Raw genomic sequence first — 20,493 nt, forward strand, 5'->3', positions numbered from 1 at the left:
CAGAAAATTAAGTGTTCTGAATTTACACTAGAGTCAAAACCAGATGAAATGGCTTTCTGTGGAAAAAAAAGCTATATTAAAATTACATTTAGAAGAATCCTTCCACTTAAGGAAGAATTTCTACTATTAGTTAACAAAGCAAGTTCTGCAGTATAATTTCCTGTAGATTTTTGAGATTAGGATACTTGACTCTTTCCATGCTGTCTAAAAGCAAAGAAATAGAGTCAGATGTCTTCTGGATATTCAATCCAATGACTACACAGAAAACCATAGTTATGCTATATGGTGAGTTACAGTGTGTTTCACACATCATTGAAGTACATCTGAACTAACAGAGTTTATATTTTTTATTAACTTTCTGAACCTGCATTTTGTATCCATTGGCTGGCAAAATGTTCACAAAATGTTTATAAGGGTTTTATCTTTTTTTCTACGGAAAAACAAACTTTGTAATTCCACTGAGTTATCAAGTCATCCTCAATTTTACCACATAAAAACAACTTTTCAAAAAGATTAGTTCCAGTTCTCAGGGTGTTATATGCATTCACTAAGGCAGCAATTAATTTTTTCTAGACTAGAATTAGGAATAATTTGCATAGGGAAAATGGGCAGAAAACAATCCACCAGAAAAATGAAAAAGTAGTTATGAAATCAACAACCAGTTGTAGACTGTCTCTTCTTAAGAAAACACAATTCTCAATCTTAGAATCTAGCTTTTTAGGAAAAACAAAACAAAACAAAAACAAAAGCAAAACAAAGAAGCCTGAACTCTGATCTGGAAAGACTTGGGTTTTTGTCTGGAGAGATTCTCAGCCAGATGATAAACCAGATATAAGGAATCTAAAAATTGTTGCTGCCCTTATTTGGTTGCTATTATTACAAAAATTCATTTATTTTAAGAAAAAAAACACAAAGATTTATGTCTTCTGTTGCTGTCACACTAAACAAAGCAAGAACCCAGAAGCTATCACTATTCTGGCAAGTTCAAATGATAAATGCTTAGTGGAGACAGTGCAAATGGAAAATTATAGAACCATGTCAGTAGTCCTATGTCATCTCAAAGAGATGCAAACATTACAGAAAGAACATTTACCATCAATGTAACTTTATACAGAATCAAATATGCTAATAACACTTAAATGCTTTTCACACATTTGGGAACAAAATGGAGAATATTTCTCCATTATTAATAATTCAAATTGTTAATACAATAAGGAAGTAATGCAAGTCTATAAACTTTAGCCAATCCTCAAATTTGTTGACTTAGTGGGAAAAAAAAAGTTTCAATATTTGAACTAAACACCTGCTTGTGACAATTCATGCTGAAAACATATTTCTGTTTACCATGGTGTTTTCTTCCCACTGTTAGAAAAATTGTTAAGAAGATGACCTATGGAGGTTTCTTTTCAAATGCACATTTGTGTTGTGATGAGCACTGGGTGATGTATGGAAATATTGAATCACTATATTGTACACCCGAAAGTAATATAACACTATATTAAAAACACTGGAATTAACACTTTTGTAAATCCACATTTGTGTGCAATCCCAACTATTCTGATTCAGTAGATCTGCTCTGGAAACTTGACATCTACAGTTTTCCAAAGTTTCACAGATGATTCAATCTAAATTGTGTCCAAAGATGTGCTGCTCAAACTTTTACCTAATAAATGCAAATTCTGATGCAGTAAGTTTGGGGTGGGGCAGTTCTACGGAGTTCCCAGGTGACGGTGACATAGTTTGTCCTCACAAAATACCATGTCAGTACATACATGTCAGTACAAACTATTTAGAGATAACTTTAAAAAAGAGGACCACATGACATTAAAACCAAGCACGAGCTATTTAGAACATCTAATTTTGTCACTTATACCTTACTAAATATTCATTATACACAAGCAACATAGAATTCTGAACTGGGTAGAAATAAGCTCAGGGAAGCATCTCTGTGGTATTGATTAGGAGATTAAATGTGCTTTTGCTAAAAAAGTCACTAAGCCGTGCTCTTTCTGACATAGTGAGCACGTTAAATAAAACCAGTTTAAGAAAGGCTAATTATTAATTCTTGAAAAATTAATCACAGTCTACAATCTACAGTCCCTCTTAGGCATGTGTGTTGCCCACAGGAACATGACTGACATTCCCACTGAGGTGCTGTTCATACAACGAGCATCCTGCGCTGAGGCTGGAGATGTGTCTCCAATTTGCTCTTCATTAGCAATTGGCCCAAAAGAAGGTATTAGAATTCAAGAAACTAAACTGTCTAAGGTTATTCCTCTTGAAGAAAAGGAAGTTGAAGGACTTAGTTGATGCTTTTATTGAGAGACTAACCACAAGGCACTCTCCAGGTACGGTAGTGTGAGGGATTTTGATTAATTATAAAATGATTTGCTTGATGCAAGTCAGAGTAAGTCCAGTAATTCTAATACTGTGGCACATGTTTCAAGCCCACATAGATGTTTCCTAGATTTATAATGCCCATTTTTCTCTCACATCCATATAATAGGGGCTCTTTAAATCCTGTTTATGGGAATATAAATGTTCCATTAATCTCTTTGATCACTCTAGAAAGTGCTGTTCTTTCATCCTCTGTGAGAACAGATGAAGTGTTCCCATGACTAATACACGGATAGAGAGAGGTCTTGTGGAGAGCATTCTATACAAAGATGTGAACTACCTATGACGCAGCACATATTTACTTGTTTTGTTCTCTTACTGTTTTTTTTTTTTTTTCAGTATATCTTCTCCACCTCCAAGTCCCCTCTCAACACACACACACCAAGTTCTGTATGCTCTTGCTTCAAGAAAAACGCTAAAAAGAAGAAGAAATGTCCTTGTCTTCTTGCTCGCTCTTGTTTTCCAGAAGCTTAGGGGAAAAAGAAGTGGGGGACTTCTCTTGGCTGGTGAGACTAAGAGATTTTAGAGATCTAGGTTCCCATAAGGTTTGGGAAGCCAAAGTCCATGGAAACAGCAAGGTCTTAGAAGGGAAGGGCTGTCACTGGGCCCAGGGAAGCTGAAACCCAAGCACCTGTGCTCCCCACCAAGCCACAGAGGCCAAGACATAGGGCATCTCAAAGGTACCATAGGCCATCCAAACCTAGAGAGGCTATTCTCCCTACTTTGGTGACTGTGAAATTCCACAAAGTGAGACGAAGTAACTGAGATTGAATTTTTTAACAGCCCAGAGATCTGGGGATTAAAATATGTTTTAACTAAATTATTTATTTATTTATTTATTTATTTATTTATTTATTTATTTATTTATGAGAGACACAGAGAGAGAGAGAGGCAGAGACACAGGCAGAGGGAGAAGCAGGCTCCATGTAGGGAGCCCGAGGTAAGACTCCATCCGGGGTCTCCAGGACCACGCCCCACGCTGAAGGCAGGCGCTAAACTGCTGAGCCATCCAGGGATCCCTGTTTTAACTAAATTTAAATAAAATAAAGAAAAGTAACATTTTTGAACACCCCAATAGTTGCAAAATCATACATGCTAAACCTAAATCTGTCCATTGGAGGCATGAAGTTGTAATAGGAGGCGGTGCCTACCCATTTTTTTTAATTAATACTTGAGGGTTCACTAACCTAAGACTTTACAAAATTAAAAAAAAAATTGGTGAGAAAAATCAAACCCATACCATGGATGAAGAATTCATATGTATTTTACCACGTGGTCAGTGTACGCACAAACAAATACAGGGCATACAGTGAAACTCTAATATAAACCACACTTACTTTCCACTTAGGAATTGGTGAGAATCTTTGGGGTGGCCAAGAGAACAGTTGCCTTACATCTAAGTGGGTCTAGATTTACTTCCTGGCATTGTTTAAGCATGGTTGATTATTTGAGTGAATCAAGCTAATTTCATTCCTTGTTAATTTCAAAGAGATGAGTTGCTTTCCTCTATCAAGAGCTTCTTTATGGGATGCCTGGGTAGCTCAGCAGTTGAGCGTCTGCCTTCCGTTCAGGGTGTGATCCCGGGATCCAGGATCCGGGATCAAGTCCCATGCTGGGCTTCTTGCAAGGAGCCTGCTTTTCCCTCTGCCTGTGTCTCTGCCTCTGTGTGTGTGTCTCTCTCATGAATAAATAAATAAAATCTTAAAAAAAAAAAAAAAAAGAGCTTCTTTGCTAAAAGATGCAATGGCAAATGTTCACAGTTACCTTTAAAATCATTACCAACTGATTTCTCTAGAGTTTCAGAAGTTTCTTCCTTCTTATAGACTTTAGAAATGCCAGTAGTGTACTGTATTTATTCTGGAAGAATTTCTAATTGCTTAGCCCTGCAGCATTCTAGCCTGGGGCCTCTTCATCCTGTTGTGGCAGAGGGAGGGGCACTTGAAATTGCAGTCAGGGGAAAGAATTAGTTCCAGATTAGAATCCCAGGTGCAAAGTAATTGGGGGGGGGGGGGGGAAGGGAATGGAACCTCCCTAATGGTCTGTTCTCCTAGAATGATTTTCACTTTGAATCGCTATCACATGGACTATGAAGGTACTCCTCACTCTTCCGCCGTAATATGTACATGAAGCTAAGCAAGCACATTCACAAAACTCCACTTCCTATAGGCAAAGTCAAGCTGAAAACATCACTGGCAGATAATCAACATGTAAACATGAAAAAGTCATTGATCACTGAAATGAATTTATCTAGGAAAATGTTTTTCATAGAATACCCCATTAGGGCCCAATTTAGTGATATATTCTAAACTCCTGTTCTTCAGGTCATATAGTTTGTTCTTAAAGAATATCTTATATTTAGTTTGTTACATTACCTATATGTCTATTGCCAAATATTTTCCCACAAGTGTCAGTGACTTCAAAAAAGGAAATCTTATTTTAACCAGTCAGAGAAAACCCATTATTACCAAAAAGCTATGCATAAGTGATGAGCCATCTTAGGAAGCTTCCTGAAACAACTATTGCATTAATGTAAGTAAACATTCTAGAATGGTATTTTAACAAATGCTCTGAGACTATAACGTTTTCATATTCATTGAGCTTTGTGGAAACAAAAGAAAATCCTTATAAATATACAAACTAGAGTCTCCTAAACTTGCTTACAAGAATAGCTGGGTATGTAGCACCTATCTATTTCAGCAAACAGAGTCCTCAAGAAAAGCCGTGGAAACTGTTAAGAGTTTATTTGAGCCAAATTCACTTCCTCTCAGTCCTTTATGGTACTCTGCCATATGGTATGTATGGTAGACAGTATGGTAACTCTACCACTACCCTGTTAGGCTTCTACTTCTTTCCAAACCCCTATCTCCAGGCAAGGAAAAATCTGCTATGAAGTCCTTATCTTTATTAGTTGACTTGACTTTAAATTAAATTAATTTATCCATTTTACTGTGTGAAATTTATTATGCTATCACTTTTATCTATTTATATATGTAATATAGTATAGATTTATGTATGTATATACACATATACACATATATGGGATCTAGTCTATTATCATCATATATGTACATCCTAAGATACTATAATGCTACTATAATTAAAATATAAAGATTATTTGTACTTGTGATATTGTGAGTCATAAGAAATATGTATATATATATTTGGTCATTTAGATGATGAAACTATATTTGTCATAGATGTTTGGTCTTCACCCACTGTTCTTGGTTCACAGTTCTTAAATCCCTTGGAATTTCCTAATCCATAAGAGCAATGGGAGCATGTTTTGTTATATTTGGTATTCTGCCCTCAATTCCTGAAAATTCTTCAGAGCCATAAAAGTGAAATGAATGCCTTGTTATCCACAACTGGGTTTGTGTTAGTGAAGGTGACTTTTTGGAAAACCTCTACGGTTGGAGGCTGATTGCCAGGAATATGGACCATAGAATAGAGGGTTGAAAATTTCAGTCTCACCCCCTGATTTCCTTGGAAGGAAGAGGGCTAGAGCTTGAATCAATCCCCAATGACCAATGACTTACTTAATCAATCATGCCTATGTAGTGAAGCTTCCATAAAAACCCAAAAGAAGGGGGATCATAGAGATACAAGGTTGGTAAACCAGAATTCTTTCAGATGCCACTGTGTAGCCAGGGTGCAAGGGTCCAAGAACATCTGGCTCCAGGGGTCCCAAACCTACCAGGTCCGGTTACTCGTTGCTGGTAAGATCCAAAGGCAGACAAATGAGTGATGGTGAAACAAGAAAGGAATTTGTTTCAGTGAGGCCACCATGAGAAAGACAGCAGACTATTCTTTCAAAGACTGCCTTCAAAGTGCCAAAAAATACTTCCAGGTTTTATGGGGCACAGACTGGTGGGTATAAGCAGGTAGGCAGTAAAGGCCAACTTGATCATCATCTTGCGGTCATCACACAGGTCTTGCTGATCTTTATTACTTGAGGGGGTAGTTTCAGCTCCCATCTGAAGATGTTTTGCCTGCAGGGTCTTTTGCCTGAGTTAAGAGATGAGCTGGCAAGAAGAATTTCATCATTTGGAAAGTTTAAGGTCAAAATAGAGGTAGTCAAAGTCCCAAACTCCATGAGGACAGAAGCTTTGTTCAGGACCTCCCTCTGTGTATCTCTTCATCTTTCTGTTGATTTGTAACTTTTAATGTCCTTTGTAATAAATCAGTAATCTAGTAAATAAGCAAGTTTCCTGAGTCCTGTGAATTATTCTAGCAAATTAACCGGACTCCAAGGAGGGGATAGTGAAAACCTCTGATTTATAGCCAGTTGGTCAGAGTATGGGTAACAAACTGCGATTGTGATTGGCATCCGAAGTAGAGGGCTATTTTATGGGATGAAGCCCTTTATCTGTGGAACCTGACACAATCTCTGGATAGATACTGTCAGAATTGAGCTGAACTGAGTTGAATTCTCAGACACGCTGCTGATATCTAAGAACTGCTTGTCAGTTAAGGGAAGCCTACGCACACACAGACACACACACACGTTGGAATTGGGTCCAGAAACCCAAAAGAATATTTATTTAAAATAGCAACACAATGGGCTCCCTGGGTGGCTTAGCGGTTTGGTGCCTGCCTTTGGCCAGGGCATGATCCTGGAGTCCCATATCGGGCTCCCTGCATGGAACCTGCGTTTCCCTCTGCCTATGTTTCTGCCCCCCACCCTCTCTCTGTGTCTCTCATGAATAGATAAATAAAATCTTTAAAAAAAAATAGCAACACAGTGACAAAAACATCATATATAACATAAAATTATATATTCACATATACACACATAAAATCTAGCGATTTTAATTATCATAGCATATAATATCTCAGAGTTTGATTTTAATTTGCTTTTGCTTAAAACATTCTAGGTTCCTCACATTTTAAAAAGGAAGAGTAGCAAACAAGGGGGAGGAAAAGGGAGGAGAGGTAGGAAAAGAAGAATAAAAGGGAAAAAAAGAAAAATAACATTGGAATTGGAATTGGAATTGGAACTTAATTGTGAAGAACTGTATCTTTATAGAATTAAATCCACCCTTCCCTGAATGTGATATGCCTTTCCATTTAGATCTTTTCCAAAACTTTTGTAAATTTTCATGAATTTTCTTCTTATCACTATTGTTCATTACGTAAGTTTATCCATTGCTAGTTTATGATTTTGTTGACATTGTGAATGAAGTCTTTTATTTTCATTGTATTTTCAAATGGTTAGTAGTGGTAAGGCTGATATTTTAATTTCTATCTGCTTACATCCTTCGTCTACATCTCAATTGGTTCATCATCCTAGAAGGAGTAACAAATAAGATAATGAGAATCATTTATTGCCTTCTCCCCACACCAAACACCCAACAAATAATTATGTAGATTTTCTTCCTTGGCCTATGGTTGCTATGCACTGCTTCATTTCCTGATCTTAAGGCATTCTTGCTTTCTGGTATAGTTCCTACTTGATCATGGTATGTCATTATATTAAAATCATATTGTATTAAGTTCACTACTATCTGTGAATGCTTACGTTGTTTGTCACAATTGAGAGAGAACTGCAGCTTTTTGCACTGTGTAAGATTTTGCTATTAGGCTTATGTTAGCTAAATTAGAAAATGTTCCTTCTTTCCTAGGCTCTTCATATTAATCCTCCTTGAAAGTTTTAGAATTCACCTGTAAAACTATTAGGACAAGAGCCTTTAAAAAAACTACAATATTTCATTATTTCTCTAGATATTAGTCTTTTAAGTTTTTCTAATTATTTTAGAGTTGATCTTATTAATGTTGCATAAAATATTATACATCACTGAAATGTTTAACATTAACATAGTTATATAATTTTTAAAATGTTTATAGATATATCATAACATTAATGTTGGTCCTTTTTTGTTTAGAATTACCATACATTACATATTTTTAATGTTTCTTAAAGAACCAGTTTCTAGCTTTTATAGATTTTCAATTTCTAATTACTTATTTTACCTTTTGTATTAATTAGGGTTTTTTCCCCTGATTTCCTTAAATTTGACTACTCATTTTCAAATGTTTTGAGGTTTTTTAATTGTTTATTTTCATTCATTTGTGTTTAATAATAGTAACATGTAGACTATCAGTTTCTAGGATGGCTTTGGCCATTTACTGTAAGCTTTGATACACTGAATTTTTATTGTTCCTATTTTCTGTGTAGTCTCTATCTAGGCTATACTTGGAAGTAACTGAATTTATTTTCTTTAAACTTTTACCATTAGTTTTCCTTTTTATTTACTTTGCTTGTGTTCAGTGACCCCATTTTAATTTCAGACTCAAGATTTTATTCAGCTCTTTAAAATCTTCCTGATCGGGATGTCCACTCTCACCACTGCTATTCAACATAGTACTGCAAGTCCTGCCTCAGCAATCAGACAACAAAAAGACATTAAAGGCATTCAAATTGGCAAAGAAGAAGTCCAACTCTCCCTCTTCGCTGATGACATGATACTCTACATAGAAAACCCAAAAGTCTCCACCCCAAGATTGCTAGAACTCATACAGCAATTCGGTAGCATGGCAGGATACAAAATCAATGCCCAGAAATCAGTGGCATTTCTATACACTAACAATGAGACTGAAGAAAGAGCAATTAAGGAGTCAATCCCATTTACAATTGCACCCAAAAGCATAAGATACCTAGGAATAGACCTACCCAAAGGGGTACAGGACCTATACTCTAAAAACCATAGAACACTTCTGAAAAAAATTGAGGAGGACACAAAGAGATGGAAAAATATTCCATGCTCATGGATTGGCAGAATTAATATTGTGAAAATGTCCATGTTACCCAGGGCAATGTACACGTTTAATGCAATCCCTATCAAAATACCATGGACTTTCTTCAGAGAGTTAGAACAAATTATTTTAAGATTTGTGTGGAATCAGAAAAGACCCCGAATAGCCAGGGGAATTTTAAAAAAGAAAATCATATCTGGGGGCATCACAATGCCAGATTTCAGGTTGTACTACAAAGCTGTGGTCATCAAGACAGTGTGGTACTGGCACAAAACAGACACATAGATCAATGGAACAGAATAGAGAACCCAGAAATGGACCCTGAACTTTATGGTCAACTAATATTCAATAAAGGAGGAAAGACTATCCACTGGAAGAAAGACAGTCTCTTCAATAAATGGTGCTGGGAATATTGGACATCCACATGCAGAAGAATGAAACTAGACCACTCTCTTGCACCATACACAAAGATAAACTCAAAATGGATGAAAGATCTAAATGTGAGACAAGATTCCATCAAAATCCTAGAGGAGAACACAGGCAACACCCTTTTTGAACTCAGCCATAGTAACTTCTTGCAAGATACATCCACGAAGGCAAAAGAAACAAAAGCAAAAATGAACTATTGGGACTTCATCAAGATAAGAAGCTTTTGCACAGTCAACAAAACTCAAAGACAACCTACAGAATGGGAGAAGATATTTGCAAATGACATATCAGATAAAGGGCTAGTTTCCAAGATCTATAAAGAACTTATTAAACTCAACACCCAAGAAACAAACAATCCAATCATGAAATGGGCAAAAGACATGAAGAGAAATCTCACAGAGGAAGACATAGACATGGCCAACACGCACATGAGAAAATGCTCCGCATCACTTGCCATCAGGGAAATACAAATCAAAACCACAATGAGATACCACCTCACACCAGTGAGAATGGGGAACATTAACAAGGCAGGAAACAACAAATGTTGGAGAGGATGCGGAGAAAAGGGAACCCTCATACACTGTTGGTGGGAATGTGAACTGGTGCAGCCACTCTGGAAAACTGTGTGGAGGTTCCTCAAACAGTTAAAAATAGACCTGCCCTACGACCCAGCAATTGCACTGTTGGGGATTTACCCCAAAGATACAAATGCAATGAAACGCCGGGACACCTGCACCCCGATGTTCCTAGCAGCAATGGCCACGATAGCCAAACTGTGGAAGGAGCCTCGGTGTCCATCGAAAGATGATGGATAAAGAAGATGTGGTCGATGTATGCAATGGAATATTCCTCAGCCATTAGAAACGACAAATACCCACCATTTGCTTCGACGTGGATGGAACTGGAGGGTATTATGCTGAGTGAAGTAAGTCAATCAGAGGACAAACAGTGTATGTTCTCATTCATTTGGGGAATATAAATAATAGTGAAAGGGAATAGAAGGGAAGGGAGAAGAAATGTGTGGGAAATATCAGAAAGGGAGACAGAACATAAAGACTCCTAACTCTGGGAAACGAACTAGGGGTGGTGGAAGGGGAGGAGGGCGAATGGGTGGGGGTGAATGGGTGACGGGCACTTGACAGGATGAGCACTGGGTGTTGTTCTGTATGTTGGCAAACTGAACACCAATAAAAAATAAATTTATTATTAAAAAAATCTTCCTGATTTTTCATTAGTACTTCTCTTTGGCTTCTCTTTCTCTTTCTGAAGTCTCTATTTAATGTATAATGAATTTCTTACTTCTTTCTACATCTCATCTTTTATTTCCTCACTTTTATCTGTTTCTCTTTAGTTAGGCTCTTGGAGAAGTTTATTGGACATGTCAAAACTTTAATATATAATTTGCTATGATATATAAACCTTTTTTCACTATTTTTTTTACTTGCTTTTAATTTGTCACCCATTTTTTTAAATCTTCTTTAAATTATATTTAAGTTTTTCTTAGATGAGCCTCTTTTTATCAGTGACCATTTTGGTTACATAAAGGTAGTATTTTTTTTTTAATCTTACTGAGTCACAAAAAAACTTTAAAATGTACTCCTGTTTATTCTAGTAAGTTCTAATGCTTCGGAGCAGTCCCCTTCCTTTGTACTAAAATAACTATGTGCCTGATGATTTTTCTGTCTCCTCAGGCACACCTGAGGCACAGGAAATTCTTTTATTATCTACCATTAGAAGCTGATAGGGAACTGTCTGAGAGTATATAAGTCTCTGTTCAAACCTTTCTAAAACACATAAATATGAAAAGATGAGATTTACTGTAATCATACTTTGCTAGTTCAGAGGTACAGTGGCCTGGGGAGAAATAGGAAGTATCTGAAGCCAAAGACAGCAAGTAGTAGCCAGGAATTAGCTGGCAGAGGACCACCATTCTTTGCCTGGCATAGTTAGGCTTTTTAGGAGCCAGCCAAAGAAGAGCCCTACTTCTTACCTAGTGGGCCAAATAGGCAGGGAGTAAATGCCACTTTGGGCATCTCTGCTTGCCATGACCTCCTGGAACCAATTGTTTTTCCCAGAAGCAGTAATAGGATCCATATTGTTCCGCTGACTTTGGATGGGGGAAAAGAAGCAACAGCTGGTGGTTAACATGGATTTTGCCAGGCTTTTTGCACTTGATCTTAATACTTCGCCTATAGAGGATCATGTGTCCAATCAACCATTTCTTCATTTCAGTCCTGTTTAGTCAAACAATTCAAAATTACTTAGGTTCTCATGTGAGAAAAGTCCCTGTTTCCAGGGTTATCAGAATCAGCAAAAATTATTTCTTACTTTCATATTCCGCTGGTCATTTCCATTCAAGTCAGACAATCATTAGTCATCTGTGCTTAATTGATCTTCATTAATGTAGGACTTTTTGTTATGTTTTTGCACTAATGGATGTAGTCCTATGCTTTCTCTTTTATTTCTACCACTAGTTGTAAAGTTTCTGAAAACACTGTTAAACAACTGGGTCAGTTTGTCCTTTGACATCTGGGAAAATGCTAGACTTATGTTGGTCCGTTTATGGAAGAAAATTCTATGCTCTTCTCTTCACCTTTTCCTAGCTTCCAGCATCTTCCAAAACAGCTGCAAAGGGAGTTTTATTCCAACATTTCAAAGATCCCTTTAGACTTTTTTGTTCAAACATATTTCTCTCACTGGATTAACAATAATCTGTTTCACTACAATGTTGAGAAAAAAATTTACTTTTAATCTAAAGATAGACTACATTGGAGGTTCATTCTTTATAACAAAAGGAACAATCTCATTAGATTGAAACAATTAAATAATATTACTGTAAGACATACTTTCCTGACAGTAAAAGCAATAAATATATGAAGAAATGAGGTAAATATTTTCAGATGAAATATAAAGAAAACAAAGGAAAAGATAAGATAAAATCCTCTTAAGATAAATCACCAGAAATGTGTATAAAATCTATTTCTTTCCAAATAAAAATTGTAAGCTTCTGGTATCCAGTCCATTACAGATATCTCAATTACTAGCAAATTGTACCCAAACACTGCATGTTTTTTTTTAAGGAGGCACTCAAGTGAATGCAACCAATAATACAAATATTTCTCTTTTAGTTCAGAGGTACTAATCATACATGTCCAATGATCTACTCACAAAAATATAAATCAACTCACTGCACTCTGCCATGACACTCCTGGGAAAAACAACACCACCATCTTTGTGTTCATGTGGTCAGCCATGGGGACTTTCCCTAACCCACATATTTCAAAATGTATTATCTCAGATCAATATGTAACCAGATAGTAATGTTCTAAGAAAATGCATGTGACATAAATTGTTTTTGATATTCACTGGGTGCTGGAAGACAGGCTTAGTGATAACAAGGAAACACAGGCAGAAATGACACAAGTTACCATCCCTTTACCCATCAGCTTCATCTAAATCAAGAAGGAAAACTGGCTGTATAAAAGCCAAGTGACATATATTGGGATGATATGTCGCCAATAGCCATCCCATTGATTGCTTCATTATGAGCCAATCTGATGGACTAAATTAATATTCCCTCCCTCCTTCACTCATATTGGAAAGTTTTTCCTGAGGGTATATGATCAGTTTAGGGAACTATATCAGTAAGGAATGATTTTGACTTCATAGAACAGCAACCAGAATAAGTACTTAAAAATATTATCAAGGATCTGGCTGTCCATCATTCCACTCTGTTCTTTTCAGTATGTGGACCTCACCCTCCTGATTATGGCCTCCTGGTCACAAAACTATTGCCTGCACTCTAGGCATAGAACTGATATTACAGGGAGGAAGAGAAAAAGCAAAGATGGTGAATAACTGTTGGTACCCATAATTAAGAAGACAAAATCTTCCCCAAAGCTAGCAAATACTGGCCATTTGTCTTCTATCAGTTCTATGCCTAGAGTGCACAGAATGAATGAAACCTAAGAACACTACCTCAATCAGGTGATCAAGGTTAATATCAACAATAAAGTCATATTGATAGTATGTATGTACCCTTGATCAATTTGATGCAAGTAACACTACTTTTGTGGTCTTTCTCCCTACAAGTTTTAACTTTGTATAATCATTAGAAAAACATCAGACAGATTTCATCTGAGAGACATTTTACCAAATGATCAGTACTCCCCCAAACTGTCAAGTGATTAAAAGCAAGAAAAGTCTGAAAAACTGTCACAGCCAAGGGGAGACTAAGCAAACATGACAACTAATGTGGTATCCTGAATGAAATCCTAGAACAGAAAAAGGACACTAGGTACAAACAAAGAAAATCTGATGCTATATGGACCGTAGTTAATAATGTAACAGAATTGGCTTGTTTATTGTGACAATTGTATCATACTAAGGTAAGATGTTAACCATAGTAGAAACGGTGTGGGACTTATGGGAATTCTCTGCAACTTTTTTGTAAATTGCAAACTATTCTAAAATAAAGCACTTATTTAAAAAAAGAAAAACAGCAAATTTTCATGATTATTCTTGAAACGGAGAACTGACCTGTGCATTGTGTATTATTTAACAGCCATCTCTGGCCTCAACCCTCTTTTTTTTTTTTTTTTATTTTTTATTTTATTTTATTTTATTTTTTTTTATTTTTTGGTCTCAACCCTCTTGATGCCAGTAGCATGTACTAGCCATGATTATCAAAAATGACTCCAGACATTGCCAAATGTTCCCCAGGGGAAAAATTGTCCCTAGTTGAGATCTATTGCTGTAAAATACTTACCGTGTATCAGTCACTAAACATTCCAAATATACTTTAAAATACTCACAAAAATCCCATGAGATTCTTATTGTTTTATGGAAAACAAAAGGGTAAAGGAAAATGTAAGAAGCTTACCCAAGTTTTCATAGCTAAATAGGTATGGTGTTGTGGTTGAGCCCCGACAGTCAGATTTAAATGGTCTTAGCAACAATACCACAACTGCATCTGTAAAAGGTATAATAATTCTGCTCTCACAAAGCTGTAGTTAGAATTAAGTGCTATCTAAAAAAAATCACGCACGATGCTTAGAATAGAGGAGACATACGGTAAATGCTAGAAGAATCTATGTCTGAAGCCACCCTGGTTCTACACCAAGCTTGCTCCACTTCCTATACCCCTTCTAGTATTGACCGTTCGTTCCTCCTTCTACAGCTTCCTTACCTTCTGCCGACAAACAGGCTCAACTCTCTTCCACCTGAAGAAAGAGAACCTTTCCTTGAGTAGGTTTCTCAAGTTACCAAACAAATATTTTAACTCTGCATTCATACTTATTTTCCCTTCATTATCATTCGTTCATTTCATAATGTTTTAAAATCTTGATCCGTTCCTGCCTATGAGCTCCTATGGACCTGATCCAGGGTGATAACGCTAGGAGGTGCTGGCACCAGGAAAAGCCTGAGGGGCATAGACCTTCGGCCACCTTTTTGTAAGATAAGAAAGCTGAAGCAACAAATGTTTGATGTCTTCCCAAGGACATCGTGCGCTTGGATTTTTTCTACGAAAGTACTTCATGTCCTCATCTCTATTGGTCTCTGCTTCACGTGAAGCTGCTCAGCACTTCCCTATCCTGTTTCATTAATTGTATTATCTCCCATGACCTCAACAGTCATATATATTTCTCTCCAATCTTTTCTCTTACCTACCCTTTCTCCTGAGCTAGAGACATACAGCTTTAACTGCCGAGTGAACGATATTACTCAGATGTCCTCTAACTCCCTGAAACATCTACAAAGTAGAAGTCATCATCTTTACTAATAAAGTATGCCTTTTAACATCCTGATCTTTCTTGATGGGAAACTTAAATCACTGTTATCTCTTCTATTTTTATCTCCATCACCTTCATATCAAATCTCTGTTGGATTCTCTGCATTTTTTTTTTTTTACCTCTGAAGTCTTTAATATAGCTCCATTTAATTCCAGTTCTTATTATTCTAGTTTGAGCTTTCATTATTGCCTGGAACATTTAAGTAATTCAATGAATAGTTTTTTACTTCAGCCTTTCCTTCCCTAATAATTTTGAAAATCATGACAGATTAAACTTCTTAAAACATATCCCTCAAAATGTGATAGGCTACTCAAAAACTCTCAGTATCTCTGCATTACTAAGACCTATGCAGCTAAATATAGTAGTCACTGACCAGCTGTGTCTACTGAGCCCTCAAAATGTGGTTATTATAAAGTGAGATGGGCTGAAGTGTAAAATGCATACTGGGTTTTGAAAACAGTACAAAAAAATTAAGTAAAATATCTTTATACTAGTTTTTATACAGACTAAATGCTGAATTGATAATATTATGGATATGTTGTGTTAGAGAACATTATTAAAAATAAGTTTAACTTTATTCAGTGATTCATAGAAATTTAAAATTACATATGTGGTTCATATTATATTTCTTTGGACAGTGATGGCCTAGACAACTGAGCATACACTCAGCTTTTCATGCAAAATCAATGATAATTTCTCGTTTCTTTCCCAACTCTTTTCCATTATTTATGTGTGTGTGTTTGTATCTACGCCATGCACTGCATTCAGTTCAGAAATTGCTATTCCCTGACCATTCTAACCAGTCTTTACCACCTTTGTGCCTTTACTTATGAGCTTCACCCCTAATACAGCTCCCCATCTTCCATTCCTGCCTATTAGGACTCTTTCATTATGGAATAATATAAGAGAGTATAGGCAAGAAGACACTTTATTGTCTGTATAAGTGAAAAATCTAGATGTCAGTTTGAGAAACTGTTGGGGAATTGAATAATGTTATCACAATGTGAAATTCATTCTCTTTCTACCTCTATCCCCTCCCGCCCTGCTTCATTTCCTACTCGCCTCATCTCTCATTTCTGCTTTCCTTTGCATTGCCTTCAATTTATTCGCAAGATCTCTAAGGCAGGAAACTCTAAGGTTAGCAACCCTAAAAGAGAAAGCTCATTTTTACTGCACTGGGTTATATATCTTCAAGGATATAACTGTTACCTGACTGGTCAGATTTGAGCCACATGCAAATTATAAAACAAGGATGGAGTCAACCTGACCCAAATCACAACAGCCTGCGGGTAGAAGGTAGGTTATGCCTGGAGGAATATCAAAGTGAGGCTACCAAGGGACAGGAAATGGTTTCGGAGCAGATGAAACAGAAGTAACTGACGTTGTCAAAAGTCTTTGGTTCTTCAAAGTTCATCTCAAATGACTTTTCATAATGGAAACCTTCCACTTCCTCAATTGGGTGTGGTTTCTCCCTTCTTTACATTCCCAATCTATACTGTTTGTACTCCTGTGGCAATTACCATATTTAAATTGCATTACAATCATTTCTGTGATCACATTGTTTCCTCCAACCTTAGTTTTATAATATAATACCTAATAAGGCCCTCATGAGCTATTGAGTGCATAACAGAAATCACAGATTTATTGAATTGTTGGTTAACATTGAATCTTTTCAGGTAGGGGGTTCATGTACCTAAGAAAAAACTAGAACCGTAAGGAATTAAAAGTCACTAAATATAGTTAATATAATTTCCTACAATAAATATTGTTACTTTTATAATACAAAAAATATGAAAAAAAAACCCTCAACACATCCCCAGAATAAATTCTATATGACCTTGAAGACAGTACCAGCTTTTATTACTAGTCACCTAGTGCAATGCTTTATACACAATATAATGATAAAAATCACATACTAAAATAGCTTATTTCATTGAAGACCAGTCTTACAAATTATATAATGTCATTCCTACTTGGTCCTCATTTTACAGGTGACAAAGATGAGATGCTAAGAGACTAAGTAACTTGCCCAAGGTTACACACAGAATAAGAAGCAAAGCCAGGATTTGAGCCTAAGCAGTTTGGTTCCAGAGCCCACTCTGAACAAAGAAAAGTCAGTAACTGTGCTGGTCCTCGTTTGGTGTCTACCAGATTCATTTCTTCTCTTTATCTGCTCTCCTCTGCATCCTAAGGAATCGGATGCCTGCAGCCCGTGTTTCTCAAGCTCTTTGTAAACTGGCTTCTCCTTGTAATGAGAGTCACTAATGGGATACTGGAAGATGGGAGGATGGGACAAGGCAGATTTAGCCTCTCTTTTTGCCTTGGGCAGCATCTGCACTCAGGACTCCAGCTCCCATCAGACTGCCCTGCCATGGTTCCAGCTTCTGCTGTATGGCCCTGGCATTTCCTGAACCTTTTTTTTCCCTTTCAGCCAGGAATCCAACAACTACTTGTTGCTAATCTTTGCCTCACTGACCTCTGTTTGGCTTCTCTGTCAACCGGAATCTCTTTAACCAATCCCACAGATTAAATTCCCTTTCTAATATTGATATCCTCCACAAAATACCTTCTTAGGGAAGAATTGCCCAGAAGAATTCCTACTGTTTTTTTGACCCAAACTTCAGGATCTATGAATTTCTCAATACAATCTCTTTTGATTGATATTTGTAAATATCAATTTATATTTATGTCCCAGGCATCTTATAGATCATTTAAACAAAACAAAGTTCCCTAGTGTGAAAAGAAAACCTTGCATCACATTCCAAATACAAATGGTAGAACTTCAGAATCACTTGTGGACATTTTAGACAGTGTGCCAACTTTCTACTTTTTTTTTTTTTAAGATTTTATGTATTTATTCATGAGAGACACACAAAGAGAGGCGAGACAGGCAGGCAGAGAGGCAGGCGCCCTGCAGGGAGCCCGATGTGGGACTCGATCCCAGGACCCCAGGATCACAACTTGAGCCAAAGGCAGTTGCTCAACCACTGAGACATGCCAAAAATGTGGCAACTTTCTAAAGCATTACTGTGTCACTCTTAGAGCCCTGACCTCATGTTTCTTTGTAGTTGATCTCCACCAACCTATTTAAGCAGGCACTTTTCTTTGTTTACTGCTATAGCTCCAGCTTTCAGAACAATGTTTGGCATATAGTAGGTACTCATTAAATATTTAGTTAAATTAATATTAGATTCCTTAGCTATTTCATCTATAAATGTCAGGATTTTCATCACAACAACCACCAACCTTTTTGATACTTCTTGCAATTAATGCTTTAAAAGTCATAGATGTTCTCTGACTAAAGAGGGGAAACCAAAGAGATGTACAGAAAAATTTATTGCTGGCCCACAATGGCCAGATTATGTATTACTTTAGAGCGTTTTAAAACCCAGAGATCCTCAGAGGTCCTGAGGGGACCTTTATAAAACCATTAAAAAAAATAAATAATAAAAGAGGCAGAAGATGAAATGGAGTCCCTGTATTTCCTCCGTATCCACTCTAATATAAGGATCAGGAGACTTTTTTTTTGAGAAAAAAAAATCCAGTTTTGGCACAGATACTGCATAGCCTTAGATAGTCAATCTCTATTTCATCATATGTGAACTGTGAAAGATAACATTTTATAAACTTTGGAATTATGTACCAATTAGTAGGGTGGAAGAAGCTATAATATTAAAATACTTAAAAATAAAATTAATATGCACACTTAACCTATAAGCACTTTGACAACTGGACCGTAGAATGGTCTACTGTAGTGAAATATAGTCAAGTAATTTCAAGCCCAAAGCTCTCTCTAAAACAACCTACTTATACATACGAGAAACTAAGTTTTTTACCACTTCATAGCCTTTTAAGTGGTGATTCCTGTGTCAAGAACAAGAGAAGTTTCAAAAATATTCTTTCCTGTCATTTATATCTGTTTCGTGTTGCATACTGGAATCCGTCCTCGAGCTTAATTAAAATCGGAAATTAACATAAAGACAGGCTGATTACTGACCATCCTCCAGGAAGCAGGAACCGAGGAGCCCCTAAATGGTAAGCTTCGTGGTATTTATTTACTTATTTATTTTTATTTATTTTTTTTAATTTGTATTTATTCATGATAGTCACACACAGAGAGAGAGAGAGAGAGAGAGAGAGAGGCAGAGACACAGGCAGAGGCAGAAGCAGTCCCCAGGCAAGGAGCCCGACCCGGGACTCGATCCTGCGCATCCAGGATCAGGCCCTGGGCCCAAGGCAGGTGCTAAGCCGCTGAGCCACCCGGGCTGCCCCAGCTTCCTGATGTTTAAACAGCCGGAACAAAGAAAGTTCGTCTAAACAAACCCATAAGGGCTGAGATTGGTGGTACCGAAGGCTCAGACAATCCAGGCCCAGCCTGTGAGTGATCCAACCGCAGAGGGCCTGCAACCAGCTGCAAACCTCGGTTGCCTTCCCTGTCCTAACAGGCACCATTGTCCCCAGTGCCCGAGGGCTGCATTGGAGAAACGGGCCCCAGCTGGTACCCTCTGGGCTTATCTTGGACACATCCTTCGCCTGGATCTCTGAGTGACCTTTCCCTTCCTCGCTGCCAGTCCCATTCGCTTCGTTCCTCGACGGCAGCTCTGGGCTTGTGCCTTCCCGACCCGGGTCTGGCGTTCAGGTGACCCCGGGGAGCCGGAGCCGTGCAGTCCGGCGACGCACTTTTGCACCGAGCAGTACAGCCCCTGGACCCTCCGGGAGAAGGTCGGCATTGTCGCTTGGAGTTCTCTTCTCTCCGGTAGCCTGGCAACCAACCCGCGTCTCTTTGATGGAGGGCGTTCCTGCTAGAAAACAGCTTTATGAAAAGTGTCAGGGTCATCTTTAGAAACCCAAAGAAAACAAAACAAAACCCCCCAAAAAAGCCTACCACCAAGAAGGCAAAGAGGGGGAAAAAAAATAAAAAAATAAAAAGCCCCGCGCACAACTCAATTATTCAGCCGCACACAACTGAGCCTGACAGGCGCTCCTAACGACGCTCACTTGAATTTAATTAAGTTTGTCCCGTAGCCTGTGAACTGCTCGCCAGGCCTGCTGCGGGAGCTGGGAAGCCTGAAGGCGGCCCGTGAGGCCGCTGAGGAGCAGGGCGCGGCGTCTGAAGTTAGGT

This window comes from Canis lupus, chromosome 13 (assembly GCF_011100685.1).
Source record: "Canis lupus familiaris isolate Mischka breed German Shepherd chromosome 13, alternate assembly UU_Cfam_GSD_1.0, whole genome shotgun sequence".
Classification (NCBI taxonomy): domain Eukaryota; kingdom Metazoa; phylum Chordata; class Mammalia; order Carnivora; family Canidae; genus Canis; species Canis lupus.